The sequence below is a fragment of the Nuphar pumila genome, chromosome 11 (assembly GCF_984573655.1).
Source record: "Nuphar pumila chromosome 11, dmNupPumi1.hap1.1, whole genome shotgun sequence".
NCBI lineage: Eukaryota > Viridiplantae > Streptophyta > Magnoliopsida > Nymphaeales > Nymphaeaceae > Nuphar > Nuphar pumila.
Genome location: NC_143259.1, coordinates 115986205 through 116001819, shown reverse-complemented (window position 1 = coordinate 116001819; position 15615 = coordinate 115986205). Strand labels below are relative to the sequence as shown.

The 15615-nt window shown below is 39.6% G+C and overlaps 1 pseudogene; it reads left to right on the top strand.

Moving 5' to 3' along the window:
* Nucleotides 1-383: 383 nt before the first annotated feature.
* Nucleotides 384-1950, top strand: LOC149822996 (25S ribosomal RNA; annotated as a pseudogene).
* Nucleotides 1951-15615: the final 13665 nt, after the last annotated feature.

Below are 15615 nucleotides of genomic sequence, written 5' to 3'. Positions count from 1 at the left end.
CACCTCCCACTTCTAGCTTACTTCACTCAAATGCACGCTGTTGAAACTCTCAACATTGGACAGCTAATAACACTTGCTTCTCCAACTAAATGGCAACCTTAATAAGCTGTAGGCTTGAAATCACCAGATTAGTACAGTTTGTTAACTCTCATCAGCCAACAATCACAAGCATATCGCTCTACTTGTGCACAAAGTGAAGTTATTTAACCTCCAATATATAATATCAAATATTTACACCGATGGATTTCTATATTTTCTGCATCTCTATAGTATCGGAATTACATTAATACAAGGTGAACTCTGTTTTTGGTTTGCCTTTGCTTAAAATCAAGAATTTCTTAGCACTTCATTTTTATAGCAGCCAGCAGTTGGAAGTCCAGGACAATCCAGGAGTGTGATGCATATATAATCATCATGCCAAATCTCTATCGACCTTCCATAGTAGAGATTATGACATTGATTATGAAATAATTTTAGACCGATAGGGTAAAAGTACCCCGAGGAAAAGATGAAAAGGACTTTGACAAGAGAGTCAAAGAGTGCTTGAAATTGCTTGCCGAGAGAGAAGCGGATGGGGGCTGGCGATGCACCTCAGTCGTATGCAGAACGGCTTTCAACCGGTCTGCCGAGGTGGTGGCTGAAGCCTGGGCAGTTGTTACGCTCGTGGACCATGATCGCCTCAACTGAGGATTCACGGCACGCACCCTTGTGGTGAGCTGTTTGCAGCATCAGCATGTCTGTGGCACCAGCCTGTGGGCTCCCCATCCGGCCCATCTTGAAACACGAACCAAGGAGTTTGACATATATGCGAGTGAACGGGTGTGGAAACCCGAAAGTAGAAAGGAAGCTGAGTGGTAGGATCCCCTTCAAGGGGGTGCACTACCAACCGACCTTGATCTTCTGAAAAGGGTTCAAGTGGGAGTATGCCTGTCGGGACACGGAAGATGGTGAACTATGCTTGAGCGAGGTGAAGCCAAAGGAAACTCTGGTGGACGTGCAAATAGTTTGTCTGACTTGGGTATAGGGGCGAAAGACTAATTAAACCCTCTAGTAGCTGGTTCCCTCTGAAATTTCTCTCAGGATAGCTGGAGCTCACGAGAATTCTGTCATGTAAATCCAATGATTAGAGGCATTGGGGGCGTCTCAAACTTTAAATATGCATGACAACACTATTTTGTTGAGCTGCCTCGCGAAATCAAGAGCTTTAAGTGGGCCATTTTTGTTAAGCAGAACTGTGTTACGGTGACTAACTATGTGCTAACCTAGATCACACAAAGGGTGTTGGTCGATTAAGACAGAAAGATAGTGGTCATGAGAGTCGAAATCCACTAAGGAGTGTGTAACAACTCACCTATGGCATCAACTAGCCCCAAAAATGGATGGCACTTAAGCGTGTGACCCACACCCGGCCATTGAGGCGATTGTCAGGCCTCAATAAGTAGGAGGGTGCGATGGTCATTGCGAAACCCAGGTCATGAGGCTGGGCGGAATGACTGTCTGTGCATATCTTGGTGGCGGTAGTAAATATTCAAATGAGAACTTTGAGGGCCGAAGAGGGGAAAGGTTCCACGTGAACGACACTTGCTCATGGGTTAGTCGATCCTAAGAGGCAGGGGAAGCCTGTCAGATAGTGTAGATCACTTAAACCTCGAAAGGAAATCAGGTTAAAATTCCCGAACTGGGATGTGGTGGTTGACGACAATGTTTGGGAGTCCGGGCACATTGGCGGGGTCTTTGGGAAGAGTTATCTTTTCTGTTTAACATCCTGCTCACCCTGAAAACGGCTCAGCCAGAGGTAGGGTCCAGTGGCTGGAAGAGCACTGCACGTCGCATGATGTCCAATGCACCCCTGGCAACCCTTGAAAATCCGGGACGACCGAGTGCCGCCCACACCCAGCCGTACTCATAACCGCATCAAGTCATCTGCGGAAGATGAATCAGTATTTATGTGTCTTCTTGCAGAGTAAGTAGGCATGCTTGGTTCAGGGAGATTTGCAGCTTCACTACTCAACATTACAACACTAGACATGGATGGTCGATCTGTTGCTTCGTCTTGAACGCCGAGCAGCTCGAGATGGATGCACCTTACCACTTCCGATGAGGTGCACGAACCAGTCAATGATGGATCCAGTAACTCAAGTGCTCCTCCTTTCCATAGTTCCCAAGCCTGCACATGTACTCATAATTTTTACACTAGAATCAGAACATTCCTGTTTTTGTATAATTAATGCCATACTCCATATAGTTTACATATTTGATAATGTGAGCATTGCTCTGTAATATTCTGATCTCAAGTGGGATTTTTTTTAACTAATCCTAACAAGTCAGACAAGTTGAGATATTCTAAGGCCGTAACAAAGCATCTCTATAATCTAACTGGAAATTCAGAATTATGCACGTCTGTTATATCCTTATAACCGCATTACTTAGTTTTCTTTTCGTTCATACCACATTGAATACATAGGAATATTCATTATTATGAAAAAGAACCATATTAATGCCAAGAAAGTGGGACTTGATGGGGTCAAAGTCTACTTACATAACCAAGAAGGTTAAGCCAGAGATCAGGATGGTGGGTGCGTGTTGTCTTTTTCCCACTCACAATCTCTTACACTAAAATCCCAAAGCTGAAAACATCAGATTTCATTGAAAACCTCCCTTCTATGGCGTACTCTGGAGACATATACCCACTCCAACCGAAAGGCAAAAAGGAAAACAGATTCATATCTTAGTGCCACACAGACACACATATACATGCATAGTATGGATTAACTTATCATGGTTTACTATAGAATATACTTTGAATTACAGGATTAAGTGTTTAAATATAATTTAAATAAAGATAAAAGTGAATGTACTAAATAAACAACGCTGAGCATATTTGTACGGTCCAATCAACTTATATATATATATATATATATAGAGAGAGAGAGAGAGAGAGAGAGAGAGAGCCGAAAGAAATTCAACATTACCACTCACGAAGATAACAAAATGTTGAACCCATGCACTGAACAAGAGCAAAAGCCAAAACAAATAAAGAAAAAACGGGCTCACGCCGGAGCCGCTTGCCCAGATTGCGGCAAAAGAGAGGTAGCGTCAGCAGAAGGGAGCAAAAAATCACTAAGATGCATACACCGCATAAACATCTACCAAGATTTTATGCACCAGGTTTTGAATGTTAACCGGAATTTGACGAAAATGAGCATCGTTTCGCGCCATCCAAACAAACCACCAAGAAGTAAGCAACCACATCTGCCAGATGAACCTCCACCTCGTGTTGCGCCTAATACAAACCGGGCCCAAGATCAGATCTAGCGCAAAGGACTCCAACTTAACAAACACTTCCGGATGCCTTCAGGTCCTGCTAAAGAGTTCCACAAATATTGGGCAAGACCAGAACAAATGAAACATAGATTCTTCTGCAGCTTGACAAAGCACACACCAACTCGGGAGCTGAATGCCCCACTTCTTTAAATTACTGTAGGTTTGGATCCTATCATGCAAAATTAACCAAGCCAGGACTCGAGAACGGGGAGAAAGATCCTTCGCCCAAAAGCACATCCTCGGGCAACCAATCAGCCCCTAGGGGGAGCAACGATCTATAGATTTTTTTTTGTGAGGAACTCTCCGCTTGGTGCCAGTGCCCACTGCAACCACTGACCAAAATTTTTGGAGTCCTCAAAATGGTCTCTAAAGCAGGCTAAAGCCCTCAACCACGATTTACGCAAGTGCGAGAGCGCCAAACCCTAGGTTCCCAGACAAACCGGGTTAAGAGTAGGAGCCCCATATTTAGCAAGAAGCAAACGAGCACAAGGGTTATCCGGTTGGTGGGCCAACAAACATTGCTTGGTGACAAGAACAATGCTCCACAGTCTGGAAGCAGGAATGCCTAAACCAACCATATGCCGAGGTAAGACCACCGAACGCCAACTAATCAAGTGACACTTACCCTTGAGTTGACACCCAGACCATAGAAAACCTGCCAACAAGCGCGTCAGCTGCTTCTCTACTCCCACATGCATCATAAATATAGACATAAAAAGTTCTGGAATAGTTGAAAGCACATGTTTGACTAAGGTTAGACGACCAACGGTAGAGAGATAAGACAACTGCCACAAAAGCAATTTGCGCTTCACTTTTTGAAGCGTCAGAGCCCAAGCAACAGAAGAGAGGTGCTTTACTTATAACGGCAAGCCCAGGTACATAATAGGCATGCCAGAAATAGTGCAATTAAAAATTCTCTTTCCAGCTTCAAGCATATTGGCATGAACATTGAATATGGTAATAGAGCATTTAATCTCATTTAGAGAAAGCCCAGATAGGGAGAAAAAGAACTGAATAATAAGCTTGAACCTAAGCATCTGTTGAACATTTGCACGATAAAAAATGATCATATCATCAGCATAAGTAAGAATATGACCCGATAAGTCGAAAACCTGCAAAGGATCAATGAAACACAATACAACAGCCCGCTTAAGCAAGACCACAAGACCCTCAGCAACTGCATCGAACAACAAAGGCGATAGGGGGCACCCTTGCGGCAAACCCCGCCCCAGCTTGAACCGGTCTCCTCTAACACCATTGATATTTAACATGGCCTGGGCATTTGAGACTAGCTCCCTCACCCAACCAGAAAAACGATGACTAATACCGAAAATTACTAACATTTAAAATAAGAATGACCAATGCACAAAGTCAAAAGCTTTATGAAAGTCTAATTTAAGGACAAAGTAATGTTGACCACTATGCTGCAAGGAATGAACAACCTCCGATGCCATAATGAACGAGTGTTGGACCCTCTTATTACGGATAAAGGCAAACTGAGAGTCTAAGAAAATCTGGTTAGCCACCAATTTCAGCCTATTCGTCAAAACCTCGGCAAACATCCGATAGAGAGCACTCATAACTGAGATTGGACGAAATCGTGAAATATTAGTGGCCTCATCATCTTTCAGAATGAGCGAAATAATAGCAACATGAAAATGATAAGGCAGTCTGGAGTTACGATATGAACTCATCAAACATGCTCACCACATCTGATTTAACACAGTCCCAAAAGATTCTAAAAAAATCAACATGAAACTCGTTAATGTCAGGCGCTTTCCAACCCGACAGATCCTTAATGGCCCTAAAAATCTCATCGTCAGAAAACCTCCTTTGCATAGATCTGGCTTGATCAAACTGAATTGACCCAACTAGGACATCACCAAAGACACACTCCGCAGTTAACGAAGCAGAATATAAGTCCTTAAAATATAGCGAGACTGCCGGATTAACGTGTTGATTGAGATAGGAAACACCCCCAATGGAGATAAAAGGAATGACCTTCCTCCTATGACGATGGGAAGCATATGAGTGAAAAAAATTAGTGTTGCCATCACCATCCGCAAGCTATTTCACCCTAGACCTCTGCTTCCAACGAATTTCTTCTTTGACCCTCTAGTTTTTCAAGAGCATAGTTAATTCTAAGGACCTGACCTGGAGATTGAGAAGTTGCAAATTAGAAAGAGAGTCAGGAGAAGATATAAACTGATACAACGCAGAAATCTCCTGATCCCATGCAGCCATTTGTTGAAATTTCTCCACATTACGACTATGAAGCAAAGATTTGATATCCTTATCTAGACAAGAAAGCTTATTTTGAACCCGGAGCGCAGCCCAATGCTCATCAATAGATTTGTTTCAAGAATTAGCAATAACCGAGAGAAAATCTGGCTCCTGAAGCCACCATTCTTCAAACGCAAAGCTTCGGGTGAGTTGAAAGCCATCCCCTCAATGAGTGAAGAGAGAGAGAGAGACTCACTATGTGCCGACTACTCTGTTAGTGTTTACTTGAGTTTGGTCCCCACAAAAAATCCTGGCAATTCCAAAGTCAGAAATTTTAGGGTTCATTGTAGCATCGAGCAGAATATTGTTGGCTTTGAGATCACAGTGCACAATCCATAATCGTGAATCTTAGCCCTCTTGCAATCCCCATCACAATTCTGAATCTCTTTCCCCAATAAAGCTATAAACTAAATTGTCGATCTAAAAATGTTTTAAGCAAACTCTATCAATTTTATCTTTGATTAATGAAACCGACTTAAAATAAAAAATGATTTTCATATAGTTATGTTTATCTTCCAATATTTTTTATTGTCTACATTTACCAAGATTTTCCTGATATTTTCCAAAAGATTTTCAGTTCAAAATTTTTGCTTGCTTATGAAAACCCAAGAACATAAATTGTGACTATGGTATCAACCATTATTAAAAAGTTGAACCAATGGCACCAGGCCCAGAAGTGCTAGTCCTAGTTAGGCAGATGGACAAGGTTGGAAAATTAACCACAATTTTTTTCAAGATCCACCTTTTACCCTTTCTAGCCTGCAAATATAGTTATCTGGGATTATGGTCCAAAAGGTTGAGAAATATTAAATGAGATCAGGATGTGCCACGTTGATAGGAAAAGCTAAGGATTAGAAAAGTTTTAATGTACTTTCATAGTAGGAGAACCAACCAAAGAGGAAAGCGTCCAAGCTTTTGTTTGGCATGTACTCATAGACCAAAATCTTTTCTTTTGCCTCAATGCAACAACCAAGGAGCCTAACCAAATTCTCGTGTTGAAGTTTGGCAATCAACTTCACCTCATTCATGAACTCCTCAAGTCCTTGCCCTGAGCTCTTTGACAATCTCTTCACGGCTATCTCCTGGCCCTCTGGCATCTTACCCTACATGGCAAACAAAACAATAATTTTATCCAACATTGGTACTATTAGATTGGATAGTGTAGCTACACAACATAGAGTCTTAATTTTAGATCTTAGAATTAGAAAATGTCGCAAAAGGGATAGACATAAGATAGATCCTAGAATTAAGTGGTGGGCACTGAAAGGGGCTAAACAAGGAATGTTTGTAGAACAGGTAGTTAAGGAAGCTGATTGGTGTACCGAGGAGGATTCAGAATCAATGTGGAATAAGATAGCGGGTTGCATGACAAAGGTGGCTAAGGAGGTATTGGGTGAGTATAAAGGCGGTGCATCGCTAGGTAAGGATACATCATGGTGGAATGATGATGTCAAATTAGCTATTAAGGTTAAAAGATAGTGTTATAGGAATCTAAGTAAGAGTCGTGATAATGAAAATTTGGAGAAGTATATGTTAGCAAAGAAGAAAGCTAAAATAATAGTGTGAAATGCGAGGGATAAGGTCTATAAGGAGGTTTATGACAAGTTGGATACCAAAGAGGGCGAGTAGGATATTTACAGGCTTGCAAAGAGGAGAGATAGAAAATCGAGGAATCTGGGTATGATTAGATGTATCAAAGATGAAACACAAAGGGTTTTAGTCAAAGATGAGGAGATTAAGGAGAGATGAAAAGATTATTTTGATAAGCTTTTTAATAGAAGTCATGCTCAGAATCTTAGAGACTTCTACATTCATTTTCATGAGATGAATCATGACTTCATGCGCAAGATTCAAAAGAAAGAAATTGTAGAGGCTTTAAAGAAAATGAAACCCAGAAAGGCAGTTGGTCCTGATGGTATACCTATCGATGCTTGAAAATGCTTGGGTGAGGAAGGCTTAGAATGATTGACAAATCTTTTTAGCAAGATTTGGCGAACAAATAAGATGCCTAATGAGTGGAGGAAGAGTACGTTGGTACCTCTATATAAGAATAAGGGTGATATACAAGATTGTACAAACTATTGTGGTATAAAACTCATGAGTCATACTATGAAACTTTGGGAGAGGGTGATTGAGTATAGGTTGAGGAAGGTTGTCATGATATCGGAGAATCAATTTGGTTTTATAACTGAAAGATCAACTATGGAAGCTATACATCTTCTTAGACAACTTATTGAGAGATATAGAGAAAGGAACAAAGAGTTGCATATGGTTTTTATTGATTTGGAGAGGACATATGATAGAGTACCTAGGGATGTTCTCTGGTGGTCAATGATGAATAAAGGCGTTTCTCTCAAGTACATTAGTATAATTAAAGATATGTATGACGAAGTAGTAACCAATGTCCGCACTTGTGCAGGGGTGACAACCAATTTTCCTATAACGGTTGGGTTACATCAAGGATCTACATTAAGCCCTTTCCTATTTGCTATAGTGATAGATGAGCTTACGAGATCAATTCAAGAAAATGTGTCGTGGTGTATTTTGTTTGCTGATGATATTGTTTTGATTGATGAGACTAGAGCTGAGGTTAATGCTAAGTTAGAATTATAGAGACAGACATTGGAAGCCAGAGGTTTTAAGTTGAGTAAGAGTAAGACATAATATATGGAATGTCGATTTAGTAAGCAACTAAGTAGTGATGGGAGTGTAGTGAAGCTTGGTGAGCGGGAAATACCGGTAGATGATTGTTTCAAATATTTGGGATCTATCATTCAAAAGAATAGAGAAATTGATGGAGATGTAAATCATAGGATAAAGGTTGGGTGGATGAAATGAAAAAGTGCAGCTGGAGTGTTGTGCGATCATAAAATGTTATTGTGGTTGAAGGAAAAGTTTTATAGGACAATAATTAAGCCCGCTTTACTATACGGTACGGAATGTTAGGCTGCCAAGAGACATCATATTTAAAAAATGAGTGTAGCTGAGATGTGTATGCTTAGATGGATGTGTGAAAATACAATAAAAGATAATATTTGAAACGAGGTGATACGTAAGAAGGTAGGCGTTGCATCCATTGAAAATAAGATGAGAGAGAATCGTTTACAGTGGTTTGGACATATTTGGCGAAGGCCTAATGATGCTCTAGTTAGAAGGATGGAGAAATGGGATAATATATTAGTTAAAAGAGGTCGGGATAGGCCTAAGAAGACTTGGATGGAGATGATAAGAAAGGATATGAATGCTTTGAACCTCACCGAGGACATGGCATTGGATAGAAATGATTGGAGGATAAGGATTCATGTGGAAGACCCAAAATGATTTTCTTTTTTGGTTCATATCGTCGACCCCATTTTTTTGGGATGAAGGCGTACGTAGTTGTTGTTGTGGTACTATTAGATTGGATACCATCTAAAATCAAGAATTTCTAAGATTTTAGAATTTCCTACAACTGGGAAGAGGTTGGAAATATAAGATGCATTTCCATGGGCATCCACATATGCTCTTGTAGCCATCTCTTGATCACTATTAGAAGCTTCACAGAGTTGGTACTCCAATTTTTAGCAGAGTAACAAGTATTGCAGATTTTTTGTAAATATCGTGACTTTATGCAATAATTTTAATGGCCGTTATTTGCTGTTGAGAACATAGTTTTTTGAAGATCTCACAGGTTTGAAAATATTACGCTTTTAACATGTTTTTAACGTAATATTAACATGTTAAAACCAGTTTTCTTTGCATTTTTGTGTATTATTTCTATCGATAAAGATGTAGATGGCACTAGCTTATGGGCACGTTACCCAAATCGGCCACCAATCAGAAACTATTATCAAATCTCGCCAGTTGATTTTTCTGAAGGTTGCGTCGTTTTGTCATCTGAAAAATTAGGCACCTTGGTCAAAACCACATTTCGAAGTTTATCACCTGAGGCGATTTAATAGAAAAAATCAAGCAACATATAAGTTCTTGCCTGAAAAATCAGGCACCATGTAAGTTCTGGCCTGAAAAAATCAGGCGACATGATGGGACCACTAGGCAAGTGGTTTCAACCAAGTTGCCTAATTTTTAAAGTAATAAAAGAGCAAAAGTGTCAAGTAGAACATTAATTTGATAGATGTCATATTTTCTAGTTCGTAGCCAGTTTCAGTATTGTGCCAAAAATTGACGCCATCTGTCATTGTCGCTGCCCGGTTTAGGTGAATCAATACCCCGAAGGGGCGGCCCGTTTACTTGAACTGTAATAGTCTGCGGGCAAAATTGTGAATGAAGTAAATGCGTTGAGCTTTCTTTTGTTCACCCTCATTGTGATTGCTTCTTGTGATTGCAATTTCTCTCCCTCTATTCTCTCTTGCACTCTGATTACAAGCTTCCGCGATCGGCAAGCGAGCTGACAAGTAGGCTTGCGGTAGTGAGGAAGGGTTGTCGCGCCGTGCTGGCCCATTGAAAGAAATAGTCTCGTGAAACCGGCAAACAAAAAAGAAAATGTTTGTGGCTGGGATGATCTTTTTAGGTGACCCCAATGTTTATTTTTATGTGGACTTGCTTTGTTTCATGACCCTTTGGATATAATTTTGAGGTTTGTTGTGGTAATGGAGGGATGGGGGCCATTAGGTTATAAACCTAATTTGATTGTAAGATATTTAATTTTGCATTTTTTCTCATTTAGCAAGAGTTTCTTTGTATGTTTGGGAAACTGTTTCCTTCTTTGATAGGGTTATAAGTCTTGGGTGTTTTAGGTTTTCTCAAGGGTTTTAAGAGAGAACGGTATGACGTTTTTGTAACAATCTCTTTTTTTTTTTCGACAGAGAAAACTGGGGTTAGGCAAACTGCTACCAGTTACACAACCATACAATTTTGGGGTTTGAACTTGCAACTTCCCAACACAAGGTGACGTGCACGAACTGTTCCTGCCAAACAAGCGGAGCCCCCATTGGTTGTAACAATCTCTTTTGATCATATTGAATCTTGGTTCTTCAATAGTCTGTAGACGTATAGACCGAACCATGAATATTCTGTGTGCTTTTGTTTGATATCCTTTTATTGTTGTGTTTCGGTATCAAGGACATCCGCTGCAGCGGATAGCCAGAAACCATAAACCCAGGCTTACTAGCTGGTTCTCATCGGCATAACATGATCAAGTTGTCCAACGCCATGATTCCCAACCAACTCATAAATTTCGTGCAACCAAATCGACCTATGTTTGCAAGTAAAATCTTGCTCCTTCTCAGTGTGTCCACTCAAAGTTGAGTTGCCCGACCCCTTGGTAATACTTGATCAACTATAACCAAGTCCCAACGATGCATAACCTTCTTGAAAACCAGGTCAAAGAAAAAAAAAACTAAAGTCATCACGTTAATTTATTCAAAAAAGTGAGATAAACTTGGAAATTGGCATAGTTGTTTACAATTCAAATTTCCAACTTATCCAACATTTCAAGATAAATGCATGCACTGATGCATCCAAACACCCCATTAACCTTTAGTCTGCTGGATGTGCACAACTACTCACAGGTGCATGCGCCAAGACCATTGATATGGTCAACCTGGTTCTTTTGAACAAGACATAGCTTGGTCGTTGTGAACACAAGGACAATGCTGAACATGGGCAGTTTTGAGGAAAAGGAAGTAGTCAACAAAAATGAAGACACGAGCTGCACGAGCTTTGACATGCCTTCTTTCTGGTCTACTGAGAATTGCTTTGCCTGCAACTAGATCAGAAAGCAACATGTGAACCAGTTGCTCCAAGGGAGGTTGGTGTAGTGGGGTAGGGTCTAGGAAGCTAAACAGGTGGTCAAGGTTCTATTTTCATGGGCATCACCTCGCTCACCATTAGGCCCGGAGGTAGGGTGTTAAAACGAGACTCTATCTCAGTCACCATAATCCCTATCGTGACTGAGATAAAGATAAGTACCGAACAACGATAAGCTTATCGCTATCCTCACTAATTTCATAAAGATAACCACAATGTTTTGTATATATACGTGACCCTTGTGTATAAGTAATCTATTGAATGAAATAATGTTTCTCCCAGTCTGAGTTGGTTTTTTTTAATGTCTTTTTCAATTATGTTACCATAATTTAATATAGTATCAGAGCCATTACCTTGATCAACTTGGATTTTTTCATCAGCCTGTGTTTATTGAGATCAAGTTTTTTTTCATCAGCTGAGCAGCTCGATAGCTTTTGTTTCTGTTTTTTTTATCTTTGCATAAGGATCTGCAAGTTGGTTCATCTTCTGCAGGGGTCATATTCTATTTCGAGTTCTAGGTTCTGCAGGTCCCGACGTCAACTACTGTTCTGAACTAGGATACAAGAACAGTCCAACATCTTTTGCAAAAAAACTTATGCTGTGTGCAGTCGTTCCAATAGCAGCTTCGGACGATTCTTGCACCTGACATTGACCAGGGAATACCCTTGTCAGTTCAAATCCCTATTGTGATCCACGGCTAGAATCCGCCGGACCCTGCATCTTCCTCTTCGAACCCATCTTGCCCACTGCATTCCGGTTCATCAGACATCTTCTGGTATAGCCTACGGTCTCCCTTTGCTTCTGCTGCTCGCACACTCTAATTGATTTGTTGGTTCTATCACACATTCCCAATCTGTGTGCACCTCTCTGCCGTCTAAATCGACTTCTGCATAATACACATGGCTTCCACCAACACCAAAGGAGATTCGTCGATGAAGTCTATCATTAGCCCATACTTTTTACATCACTCTAATAACCCATATACATAGCCCATTTCCATGTAAAGTAAATTATGGTAACGCCAAGAATAAGCTTGGTTTCATTGATGGAACGGTTCCAAAACCAGATATTTACTCTACCTCTTTTGTGGGATGGCAAAGATGCAATGACATGGTTCTTTCATGGATCTTGAACTCGATCCATAAGGACATGTCTTCAAGTGTTATATATTCTGACAATGTTTTTGATGTTTGAAATAAACTTCATGACCAATTCTTTCAATCAAACACACCATGCATTTATCAAATCCAATTTGATATAATCAATCACAAATAACACCATTCGTCCATTGTCATTTATTATACGAAGCTTAATGGAATATGGGATGAGTTAGCTTCATATGTCTTATACCCGAATTGCTATTGTGGAACGATAAAAGCAATCCAAGACATACAACAAAGAGACCATCTTATACAGTTTTTTATGGGGCTCAATGATAGTTATAGCTCTATCCGAAGTCAAATTCTCTTGATCGAACCTATGCCTTTTATCTCGAAAGCATATGCTCTCATCATTCACGAAGAGAGGCAGAGAGAGATGCAAGTTCTCTTTCCGTCATCAAATAGACACTACATGTTGGTTGCCACTATTGAGCGTAAGGATGGTAAGATTGTGAATTCAAGAGTTTCTCAACCAAGATCGCATCCAAATCGCCCAAGACCCAAGTTTGACTATTACGGTAAGTTGGGTCACATCAAGGCAAAATGCTATCAACTTCATGGTTACCCAAATTCAAGCACAAGAGTGAATTCAATGACGTCACGGGAGGAGGCCGACCCACCACAAATCATTCCTGAACAGTATAAACATCTCATAACCCTCATGTCACAAGGTAAACAAAAACCCCAAGTCAATCTAGCAAGTAAAACTTTAGCTTTTCTATCTTCTTCTTCCTGTTGGATAATAAACACTGGGTTACTGACTACATAGATTTTAGCCTAAATTTACTATATTCTTCACAATCTATCATTTGTCCACCAATAGGATTACCCACCAAACTATCTGCTACAATCACCCACATTGGCTGTGCAAATATAAATCCACAAATATCTCTCATTGATGTCTTATATGTTCTTAATTTTAAGTACAATTTGATATTTGTTAGCAAGTTTTCCAAAGATTTACAATGTAACGTCATTTTTACTAATGAATCTTGTACTTTTCAAGATTGTCACTTGAAGTAAACAATTAGAGTGGTTAAAATGCAAAATAGACTTTATATGATTGAAATTGAGAGTGGAGTCGTTATTTCTAATTTCAGTCCCGCTCACCTTTGGCATTATTGACTTGGGCATATTTCAAGTTCTCATTTTCAATATCTCATTAACTCTAATAGATTGAATTCTTGCAAATTTGATGAAATATGCTCAATTTGTCCTTTGGATAAACAATCATGTCTCCCTTTACCGAATAGAGACATTAATTCAACATCAACTTTTGAACTCATCAATATTGATTTATGGGGCAGATATTAAACTCCATCCCTATTTGGTGCACATTATTTTCTCACTATCATAGATGATTACTCTCGCTTTACTTGGGTATATCTCATGCATTATAAATCCAAAACCTTTTCTCTTATCTAAGACTTTTTTTCCATGATCAAAACCCAAATCCAAAAAGTTAGAAGTGATAATGGAAGTGAACTTTTTTCAACCAATATGCAAACATTCTTTCAAAATCAAGGTATAGTTCATCAACACATTTGTATATACACCCCTCAACAAAATAGAGTGGTGGAATACAAGTACCGAGATCTACTTAATATGGCTCAGGCATTGCATTTTCAAGCCAATATCTCTATAAAATTTTGGGAAGAATATATTATGACTGTCGCATACCTCATAAATCGTCTTCTCAACACAACCCTTAATGAAAAAAACCCCACATGACATTTTATTCCATAAAGTCATAATTACCAACGCCTTACAGGTTTCGTATGTTTGTGCTATGCTCACAATATTTATCACTCTCATAAATTTGATAGTAGAACTAAAAAATGTGTCTTCCTTGGATATCCATATGGACAAGATGCTTATCGTTTATATGATCTTGAATCCTACGCTATTTTCATCAGCAGAGATGTGGTTTTTCATGAACATGTTTTCCCTTTCCAATCTGCTTCTTGTGCACCTTCTAACTCTGGAAATATTGTCCTACCCATCTCATCTTCTGATTTTTCATCAGATGTCTCTCATTTACCCCACACAATTGATACTCAGGACAATATATCGGTTTCCCAAACATGTCCACCTCCCTCAACACCTATTTCTATCACTTCTGCTACTTCGAGTCCTCTCTTGGCACTCCCTGGATCCACTATTCCTGTTCGACGATCCTCTAAGACAAAGGCTCCACCTGCTCATCTTCAGAATTATAAATGTTATGTTGCATTTTGCTTGCCCCAATCAGACGCTTTAAGTACTCACTAGAAAGGTACAAGATATCATATTTCTCATTACTTTACTTATAATAATTTCTCTCTACCTCACCATTTTGCTTGCCTTCTTAGTAGCTCTTACCAAAAACCCTGAACCCTAGACTTTTGCCCAAGCTGTATGGTGTGATCATTGGCAGGAGGCCATGACAGACAAAATTCGCGCACTTGAAGACAACTATACATGGACGGTTATATACCTTCCACTAGGTAAACGACCAATTGATTGCAAATGGGTTTACAAAGTGAATTACAAATTCGTTGGGTCAGTTGAGCATTACAAAGCACGTCTTGTTGTGAAAGGTTATACACAGGTCTAAGGTCTTGACTATCACAAAAAAAATTCGCCTATCGCTAAGCTCATCACTATTCGATGCCTTTTGACTATAGCCACTGTTAAACATTGGGCCCTCCATCCATTCAATGTCAAAAATGTGTTTCTACACGGTGATCTTGACGAGAAAATCTATATGGCACTCCCTCTTGGTTTTCGCCGACAAGGGAAGCAACGAGTTTGTCAGCTCAACAAATCCATCTATAGATTTAAATAGTCATCTCGAAACTGGTTTGCAAAATTTTCAAATTTTCTTAAAGGGATTGGTTTTACTCAGTCTAGGGTGGATTATTCGTTGTTTTCCTACTTCATAAGGCATGGATGCATATTTGTTTTCGTATATGTTGACGATATCATTATTGTTGGAGATGGCATTTCAATAATCAGCCAACTAAAGGTACTTCTAAATAATGTTTTTCGTAAAGGTACTTCTAAATAATGCTTTTCGCATCAAGGATTAGGAGCACTCAAATATTTTTTGGGAATCGAA